Raw genomic sequence first — 10,908 nt, forward strand, 5'->3', positions numbered from 1 at the left:
CCATGGCCCTTCCTGGGGTGCCGTTACCGTGGCTGGGTCAAGACTGGAGCATTTAGGCAAAGGCTTCTCTAGAGACTCAGGAGTGACCACAGGGAAACAAACACACACAGAGAAACCGGCTCACAGGACACAGCCGACGTGCTGTGTGGACCTGCTCACTGCACAGCTCGGACCCCTCATCAACCCCGCCCCTAAAAGCTCCCGCCTGGCTCGCTGTACTTTTCGAGGTCCACGCCAAGAGAGAAACCGTTCTAAGCCCTCTCTTTCATCTACCTGGAGCCGATCTCTGAGCTGGGGTTTCCTGCCTGGGTTCCAGCCTCCTTCCTGTACCAGTGTCCCTGGGAATGACCTCTGACCTCCGTGCCTTGTAGTAACACTAACCATCACCCACACACAGTAGGGGCGCTGCGGGGGGATCGTTGTGTAGAATGACCTTGGGCAAGCTGCTCCTTGTCCAAAGTCACCTGATGTTCATCTATGCGCTAATCAATTGGTTACATCTGAAAACGTTACTCAGGTGTTCACTGAGTTAGCAGAGATGGCCAATAGAAATACCGGTTTAAAGTCGGACTTGGGCTGAGCCCAACTAAGAACTAAGAACCGAAAAGAACTACACCGGCTCATTGAATTCCAGCTGGAATGGAATCATTTTGTGTACCCAAGGATAAGGCAAACCACCTTTTCCCATTTTGCCTTTTTTCTTTTTTTCCTTTTTTTTCTTTTCCCCCCAAAGCCCCAGCACATAGCTGTATATCCCAGTTGTAAGTCATCCCAGTTCTTCTGTGTGCGATGCTGCCTCAGCGCGGCTTGATGAGTGGTGTGTAGGTCCGTGCCCAGGATCCGAACCAGCAAACCCCGGGCCACTGAAACGGAGTGTACGAACTTAACCACTCAGCCACGGGGCCAGCCCCTTAAATATATTTTAACATTAATTTTACCAACAAGAACATTGAGACACAGAGAGGTTGAGTGACTTGCCTAGGGACATACCGCTTAAAAAAGTGAATGAACTGGAGTAGAAACCCAGGCAGGCATCTCCAGGGCCCATGGTCCTAACCATGGCGCTATTAATTTAGTCACATAGAATATATTATAAAATATCTATGTAGGAGGATTGCTTTTCTCCCAGGTTTATGAAACAACTGTTAAAATGCTCCATCTGTATTGTCAACATCAATGTCTTTGTCATCACTAGAGCACGTTTTGAGCTCTGTAACAAGATTTCTAGAGCAGTGCTTCTCAAACTTTACTGTGCCCATGGATCACCGAGGGATGCAGAATCATGAGAATGCAGATTCCGATTCCACATTTTTGACAGGCTCCCAGGCCCAGGCTGATTGCTGCTGGTCTGAAGAGCACAGAGTGAGATCAGCTTCCAGGGCACATTTCCTTGATTTTTATTCAAGTTGTCTGAGATGGAGCGGTTTTGAATCTATGTACGACCACTTCTATGGGAATTTTATCTTAAGCACAATAGGATGCTTGACTTTTTCTCTTTTCTCCATGTCCATGGATGTAACCGTCCAATCGTTTTGGTTTTGAAAGTGAGCTCTAAAAGACTTGTTTATAACGATGCTCAGCATGTCGGCTGAGATCACTGATCGCATCGGTTTAAATACTTGGGTGGAACTTGCTCGCAGTGAGGTCATTTCCGGCTAACACGGCTTCTCTGGATGGAATATAATTACTCAAACTAAAATAATTGAAAGGGTGCGCTGGAGTGCGAGAGTCTGGAAAGAGTCAACCATAAGGGGTGCCTTCTTTTTTAAGAGATGATTTTGGGAAAAATCAGTCTCACCAATTCAGGTCTTTGACTCTGGAACTCAGCTGGACCAAGTGGTCACTATGCCCCGGCCACATGGCTTCTTTCTGTCCTCACACCTGTCAGGCTTGTCCCCAGCCTCTGCCCTGGCTGTTCCTTCTGCTGAAAAAGTCCTTCCTTCCTTCCTGCGTGGCTGCCCTCCTCTCACGATTCAGGTCTTCGTTCAAAGAGGCCATCGCTTCTGCCCTGGCTGGGAGCAAACCCTTCTTCCCCACCAGAACCCCAGACGATGTCATCTTTTCTCCTGCGCCTTATTCATGACATTTGTCAGTCCCTAAAACGAGCTTGTGTACATACGTGTGTATACATGTGTGTGTACTCTTGTACATAGGTTTGTATGTATGTATGTGTGTGTGCGTGTGATGATATGGCTACTCTTTGCCAAACACAACTTCCAAAAGCGTAGAAACTGTCTGTCTTATTTTTTTAGATACTCAATATATATTTATCGAATAATTAACAAATGGCCATTTTTGGTTGTTTTAAATGCTAAGTGGATAAAATCCTGGCACTCTCAAATTTAACTTCAAACAGTAAAACATCAAGTTAGCGTTTCATGCGTCTTCAAGATGCTATTTTCTGAATACTTTTGTTCTGTTCTGCGGCAGAGAGTGTCACACAACAGAGATCCAGCAGATGGTGCTGTTTCTCTGGGATTGAGCCCCTCCACTGGCGGGTGGCCTCGCCGGCTCCCTGCCTATTCTGTGACTTGGGCTTAGCCACGTGGTGACACATTCTCATCTTCCCTAAGAATCCACTCTGTGGAAAGCAAATTAGGCAGATTGGTATATGCCCCCACGTAGAGCTCCGCTTCCCCACACTCCACATTTCCTCCCACTTGCATCCTTCCCTGGCAGTCAGGGGGTTGAGGGTGTGGATTTCCGCACCAGAGGACACAATCAGATCAGAAACGCCTAGTGCGTTTCATGCCCATTTCTTCCCCCTGGAAATGCCCCTTTAACAGGCCAGAATTGGGTGGTCCGGTCTTTCAGGCTGAGAGCTGACCAGGGAGAGGATAGAGAGGAGGGAATCTGGAGACAGAAGACCAGGATCAGAATCTTGGCTCCCACTTAACTCAGACAAGCCTCTCCAGCTCGCTGAGGCTCGGTTTTCTCATCTGTAAAATGGAGATAACCATGTGCCTCCTGGCAAAGAACAGATCAGGCACAGGTCATAATTAGCGTGTTAATTTGCTTCCCTATAAGGAAAAAGAACAATAGTCTGATTTTTCACTCAGCAAAAGCAAAGACAGAATTTACATACGAGACCGAGGAGAGTGGGGAACAGGAAAAACCCCGGTGTTCGGAGAGGGCCAACTTTGTTCTGCTTCCACAGGTGAGATGCTGATGGGCTGGCGTTGTTGCCAAGGGGGCGGGCGGCGGACCCTGCCCTTGGTCCGCAGGTGGGTCATCAGAGAAAGCAGGCTGAGTTGTTCCTGGGTCTCCAAAAAACTTGGGGTTTAACTGCCACATTCAGGACAGGCCGTCCCTGCGTCTGTCTGTTGGGTCGTAGGATAGCCCCTCCATCTCCTGTATTCCAGGTTCGCACCACTTCCCTTATCAGGAGTGCCCGTGTCCTTCCTCCCAGGGTGGCCACGAGGCTTGAAGAACAGGTGTGACAGTGTGCTGGAAAATGTGGTGTGTCACCGCGTCTTCCATGCTACCATGATTAGGCTGGTTGTCTAGATCCACCATCCAACCGGCTGCTCAAACCAGACGCCCTTTGCTGCGTCTCCAATCCAAACAGGCTGGTTGGTGTCTGCCCCAGATATCTCTTGAACTGGTTCTTCTCTGCACCCCCATTACCACATCCCCCAGTGTCTAACTCATGTGCATTCTCCACGCTTAGAAAATCTGCGCCTGTCACTCACCCTGGATGAAACTACTCAAAGATTCCCATTGCCCAGAGCAGCCTGAAGGCCTCTTGTGGTGACTTCTGAGGCCTTGTGGCTCTGGCCCTGTGGCCCCGCTCCTTCCTCTCTCTGTGCTCCCTCACACCCGACCGTTCCGTCTGCATCGTCTCACAGGCTCCAGGCCTTCTCATCCTTTGGTCTGAGAAATGCTGTCCTTCTCTTGGAAGCTCACTTCTTCTCCTTGAGCCTCTCTCATCCGGATAAAGGACTCATCCCGCAGGCCTTGGCTGAAAAAGCCCCTTCTTCAAGGAGGCCCACCTCTCCCCAGAGGAAGTCACAGCCCCCCAGTCCCAGCTGTGTCTCCTGGGACCCTGTACTTCCTCCATGTCAACCTTCAGGGTCTTACTTGGCTCCTCCACTGAACGTAAGCTCCGAGGGCAGGCACCTGTCTCCCGTCTGCCCTGCTGGCCTTCCAGTGCCTGGCACGGTGCCCAGAACACAGTTGGTGCTCAATAAATACCGATTTTGGTGGGAGAATCCTCTGCACTGTGCTTCCTTAGATGAGATTATTCTTTAGTCAGAGTCACGGAAATTTGTGAATCAAAGGACAATCTCAATAATTTAGAAATTTGGCTGGGAAGCCAATTGGAAATGGTGATAAAACTAGTTTGGAGAGGTAGAAAACAGAGTCTTATTCTTTTAAGAACACAGAGTGGAAGGCACTGTACCATCTAAAGGAGTGGAGAGCCAGGGCTGAGACTCAGAAGGCCTGGCTTCTAGTCCTGGGCTTGCCACTTTTATGCTGTGCAACTTTAAGAGAATTGCTTCCCCTCTCTGAGCCTCAGGTACCTCAACTGTATATATAAGTGGTTAGGCTGCATGAGTTCCCTGGCCATTGCTATGTCTGATGTTCCAAACAATACCGGCTCAGCACAAGGTTGACATAAAGGAAGCCATATTGTAGAAGAGAAACCATACTGTAACTTTGAATGTCCTCTGGTTAACTAACCCAGCTGGATAAGCACCCTCCCGGAGACATACATGCTCTGTAGATTTTATGGCCCCTTCCAGCTGCGATAAGTTGATAACTTTGTTCTTCTGAGTTCCTTAGGAATGTGACGGCCCCCTGGGCAGAGAGTCTGTGCTGATAGCCATCATCAATGACACTGAAAGATCTGGGTGTAGGGCCTTGCTCCGGTCTCTGATGCAGATCCAACAAAACAGAAGGTTTTCAGGAACTAAGAGCAGAAGTCCCCCCACCTGCAGACCAGCCCCCTGTATAACAGGCCTGTAGTCTTTGTTCTGTAAGATAGTTCTTTCGAACATTAGTCGGCCGTCTTCCCCCTTTGCTAGCAAGCTGTAACAAAACCCTTTCTCTCCTACCACCTTTCCTCGTGACTACTGGCATGTCTTGTGGTGGGCAGACGACCCCCATTGGGCAGCAACACAAAGGTTCACAACTCAGAAGTAATCATCAGTGGCTGATCAGTAAGCACAGTGGCAGGCTAGAATCTTTAAAACCGCATGTTCTCGTAAGTGAGTAGATTAAATACGTCCTGAGAGGAGGGGTCTGGGCTGCAGACATGCCATCTGGGAGTTGTCCCCATGTGGGTGGTCGTTCACGCTGGGGATGGCTCAGATCACCAGGGTGAGTATGGACGGAGGTGGTGTACCCCTGAGCCCTGGGGCTCTCCGATGTTAGCAAGGGGAGGTGCGGAGGAGGGACCCACGAAGAGACTAAGAGGTCAGTGAGTAGGAGCGAACCAGCGTGGCTTCCTGAGGCCCAGGAGGAGGGTGTTCCAGCAGGAGGGGTGGCCAACTGGAGCAAATGCCGCCGAGGCGTCGGCTGGTTGAGAACAGCCTTTCCCACCAGCTGTGTGGGATTGGACCGGTGGTCCCAGCAGCCTCAGGAAGGGCTGTTTTGGGGACGTGTGGTGTGAGCTCCCCTACCGGGGCCCCTCTCCGCTGCCCTGCCGCAGGATGCAGAGTGTTTTGCATGTTGCCTCTTCCTCTTCTTGCGAGACCTTGGGCAAGTCAGTTTACCCTCTAAGCCTCTGCTTTTTTCCTCTGTAAAAGGCGATAAGAATAATATCTAGGGGGGTATTGGTAAATAAAATAATGCACTGCTATGGTCTGAATGTTTGCGTTCTCTCAAAATTCGCACGGAACTCCCAGCCCTTCTCGTACGCAACTCCCAGCCGCAGAGCCCGAGTGTGTGTTCTGTGGCCGGGAATTGCTTTGGTTTCCCCTGGGCTTTTCAACAGTGTCGCTGTGTCAGGAAACGAAGAAGAAAGAGTCCTTGGCACCTTTGCTTAACAATCCTGCCTGTCTAGTGGGGGTCTTGGTGTCCTCATTCATTCATTCATCGAAACCTTTTTGCGTATACACTCTGTGCCATGTGCAGGGATACAACAGAGAGCCAAACCAGGTCTGGCCCCTGCCCTTACTAGCTGGTGGGAGAGAGAATTTAATCAGATCGTCCCACTCACTGTAAAAGGGAGCTGAAGGAAAAGGAGGCTGCTTTATGCAAGGAGCCCTGGGCCTCGGGCGTCAGGGAAGACTTCCGGGAGAAATGATGCTTAGCTGAGTTCTGAAGGACACATAGGATGAGTGGAAAGGACTTTGGCACGAGGAGAAAGAGGAGAGCTGGACCGTGCAAGGCCCTGGAAGAGTGGGAACAGCCTGGGGTGGGGCAGGGGCGGGGCGCTCCCCTTTGACTCTGGGCATCTAGTGAGCAAGACTGCTTCCACACCAGGGGCTCTCAGAGCAGCCCGAATCTGCCTGGACCACAAGAGCCGAAGGGGAGACACCGTCTCTTGCAGAGCAGGAATGGGGACTGCATTCCCAGCAACAAAACTGCAGGGGTGCCTTCGGGCGGAACACTACTCTGGCCCGTGTGGTCCCAAGGCTGCGGCAGTTCAAGAGCAAGGGTCACATGAAACAAGACCTTGTCTTTCTCAGTTCTGACCTGGGTCCTCAATGAGATGTCCCCAGTGTGTCTTAACATACACTCCTGGTCCCTTAAAGGGCGCTGGATTGAAGGTCAGCAAAGTGGGAGTCTGGCTCTTTATAGCCTCCTGCCACCCCCCAGGAGCTGGTCAGCTTCCAAGGGCAGGATCCAGTCTGATTCTCTGTGTCCCCATACCCAGCACAGTGCCAGGCACGGAGAGGGCTGGGTGGTGTTTGCTGAGTGCTTATAGTCTAAAGACAAAGCTGGCAGGAGCCAACTGGAAAACCAGTCACCCAAGAAGGGATAGGTACATGCTCGGCTGGTCACCACAGAGGCTATAGATGAGGTTATTTCCACCAGAGTCTTCCTCTTTCCTCAGCCGTTGGGCAGGAACATGACGGGTATGCAGTTCGGTTAGACTCAGCCCCGCTCTGGCTTGTGCTGGTCTTCGAGCGCGGCTCTCCTGGACTTTAGAAGAGAACCTAGAACTTCTCTGTTCCTTCGACTCTGTGACCGGCCCCTCCCTCTCTGGAACTTTGGCTCATCTTGTTCTTTCTTGATTCCACAGTTTTCTAATACCCTTAAAATATAAATACTGTGATGTTCCCATTTTTTCCTAGTTGTTGCCTCAGGAACCCAGGTTTCTGTGACCTGCTTACAATCTACAAAGAAGTGGAAGCCGAGACAACTATTTTATTGTTGCTGTTCATTGCTGTTCTCTAAGCATCTAGGAGAATATTTGGCACACAGTAGGTGCTCAAAAATATTGTTGAATTCAACTGAATTTTCCTTAAGTTTTAGGTCCTATAAAGTTTCTTCATTCAGCCTCAAACAACACAGAAGATCATTTCTTTTCTTTTTTTCCCAGCTTTATTGGGGTATAATTGACAAATAAAATCGTTTATGTTTAAAGTGTACGTGTGATGACGATGTACAGATCCGCTGTGAAATGATTACCACAGTGAAGTTAATTGACACATCCATCACCTCACATAGTTGCCCTTTTTTATGTATGGTGAGAATGCTTAAGACTTACAGCAAATTTCAAGTATATGATACAGTATTATTAGCTATAGTCACCATGCTGTTCATTAGATTCTCAGAACTTATTCCTCTAATAACTGAAATTGTTTAAGATCTCTGAGGCTCAGTTTCCTCGTCTGTAACATGGGGGTAATAATATCTACCTAAAGGGTTGTGGCAAGAATTTAAAGAGAGCTTGCATATAATGTACTCAGCATGGTGCTTTGCACATAGAAAGCACCAGGTAAGTTGAATAGCCAAGATGTCACTTATTCTACTCTGTTATGTATTCAAGTTATTTGAGCGGCTTTCATTGCCTTTAATGGTGGCAATGGTGATGGAGAGAAATGAAGGACTTGAGCGCTGTTTGGAAGGTAGAATTGGAGATGCTGGGAGAAGGGAGAGGCAGAGCTGAGTGTCTACCCCATGGCCTGGGAACTGGCATTTTCTGAGCCAGTCATGGGGGTTCCTGACTTTCCTATTGTCTGGGGCTTCCTTTGCCTGATGATAGAGGCCACAATAGTACAACAATGTACAAGCAGTGGGGTGGTGTTCCTGTGCATGGGTGTGGTGGGGCGTTGGGGAGAGGAAGTGAGAGAGATATGTCCTGACATCTTTTTTAACTTGACCTGAGATCCATTGAGCATGCAGACTGTGAGAGCCGAGTGCTCTCAGAAACTGTCCATCAACTCCAGCCATGTGAGCAGAGCTTGGGAGCCTGCGCCGCCCGGTTCCCATCTAATTGCCGCTGGTGTATAGGATAGACTATAATTAGCATGGATGTTGTTGAGGTCTTTGATCAATGCCGCCATCTGGATGGAATAGCTGCCCTGGCACGGTGGGATTCTCCGAGCCTTGCTAATAACCAGCAGGGACAAGAGGAGGCTTAGGACGTGCTCTTCGTGGCTCACCCTCAGGCTTGGGATAACAAAGCTTCTTACTGAATTTAGGTGGGTCTTCTTGGCCCTGGGCATTAAACAGCCTGCACGTGTGTTCATGTTCATGTATGTATGGTGTGTATGATCATTTTCAGGTGGGGGTGGTTATTTATTAAAAAGTGGCATTTCCCAAATAACAGATGGCTTGTAATCAACTCTTTTTGATAGAGAGATCACAGTTCTGTCGGCAGTAAGACAGGTTTTCCTACCAATCTGGGATAGTCACTAACAATCTCATATCATTTCCCAGGGACTGGGGTTCCTGTGACAGCTTTGGCGGCATCGGGAGAACATGGAGAGTCTGGGATGTGGTAGAAAAAACCTGCCTTTAAATACTTCTCAAACCATTTATCTAGGTACAGGCATAGGTATAGGTATGTGTATAGAAATGGGTGCGTCTAAATCTATCATCCTTGGAGATCCTTTGTCATCTCTGAACTCAGCTTGCTCATCTCTAAAATGGGGTTAATAGCAGTCTCTACCTTATGCAGCTGCCGTGAGAATGAAATAATAGAATCTAAAACCCCTGGCTGAGTCTCTCATCTTTGATGTGTTTCTTTTTTCTTTTACAAAACTTTTCTTGGATATCCTTTCCAGCTTCCTCTTCCTAACGAACTTTAGAATCATCTCGTCAACAGATTCTCTTTTTAACTTTTGCTCACCTACACAGATTCGAGGCGTTGAAGAATAGCTACAATTTCAGCCTGTCCCCAGCCCAGCAAAACCCTGCCTCCACAAGGCAGGAGAAGTTTCCTCTCCCGCCTTCTGAGAGCTCATGGTCCCTGACCTCACCTTGGCTGCTCCTGCAGAGGCGGGAGCACTTCCTGAGGACGTGGGAGGATTTGCGCATCTCTCCACCAGCCTCGCCTTGGCACTGGGATCTCTGCTCCTTCTTTGGAAGGGCAGCCTGGTGAGATTCTGGTAGTGATCCTGATCTGAGGCTCATGCTAACCCTGATATTATCAGTTATAACCACCACAGCAGCACAATTACCATTTTTTGAGTGTTCTTGATGAGGAACTGTGCCAGTCATTTTTCGTACTTTATCTTGTTTAAGGCCATCTACACAGTACAGGAACTGGGAGCTTCTTCTGTAAATGGTAAATATTTCTGGCTTTGCCAGCTGCATGGTTTCCGTTGTGACCCCTCAATCCTGCTATTATGATTCGAAAGCAGCCCCAGACAGTATGTAAGCAAATGGACAAATGGACGTGACTGTGAGCCAATGAAACTTTGTTTACAAACACCAGGTGGGCTGTACTTGACCACCCTGATGGAGCGGAACGTTTAGGAGGGCAGGCTCTGAGCACACCGCTTGGATTTGAATCCAGGCTCTGCCACTTTTTAATCTCCATGACTGTAGGTTGATTACTTAGCTTCTTTATGGTTAAGGCCCTGTGATGGTTCATTTTATGTATCAGCTTGACTGGGCTCAGGGATGCTCAGGTGGCTGGTAAAACATTATTTCAGGCTGTGTCTGTCGGGGTGCCTCTGGAAGAGATTAACGTTTGAATCAGCAGGCCGAGCAAGGAAGATCACCTTCCCCCGTGCAGACGGGCCTTGTCCAGTCCTCAAGGGCCTGAATGGAACAGAAGGCGGAGGGAGAAAATTCCCTCTCTTTGCTTCAGCTGAGACATCCATCTCCTCCTGCCCTCGGAGATCCAATGCTCCTTGTTCTCACACTTTTGGACTCAGACTGGAACTTACACCGTTGGCCCCCTGGTTCTCAGGCCTTGAGTCTTCACTGGACTTCTTGGATCTGTAGCTTGCAGGTGGCAGATTCTTGGACTTCTCAGCCTCTACAACCACATGAGCCAGTTCCTCTAATAAATCTCTTCTTCTGTCTGTCTGTCTGTCTACCTACCTATCTGTCTATCTATCCTATTGCTTCTTTTTCCCTGGAGAATCCTGACTAATACAGTCCCCCAACATCCCCCCTCCCTTTTTTCGTAGCAGTAGAACTTTTAGCTGGGCACGTGGCATTCTAGAATAAAGACCACATTACCCGGCTCCCTTGCAGCTATGTGTGGCCATGCACCTAAGTTCTGGTCAATGGGATCTAAGCCAAAATGTCATATGTTTCTGGGAAGTCTTTGTCCAGAAACAGCCCCTCTCTCTGGTTTTTTAAAATACCTTCCACTGTGCTGCCTGCATCGTGGTGCTGCCAGCATGGAGCCTGAAGGTGAGCTCAGGCTGCACCCTAGAGACAACAGAGCTGTGTGCTTTGAGGACCTCCTCAAGCAGACCCCCGTATGTGTCCTGGCCAGCTGACTGCAGGACTGTTATGTGAGAGAAACACAATTGCCATTGTTAACTTGGGCTT

This window comes from Equus quagga, chromosome 20 (assembly GCF_021613505.1).
Source record: "Equus quagga isolate Etosha38 chromosome 20, UCLA_HA_Equagga_1.0, whole genome shotgun sequence".
Lineage (NCBI taxonomy): Eukaryota > Metazoa > Chordata > Mammalia > Perissodactyla > Equidae > Equus > Equus quagga.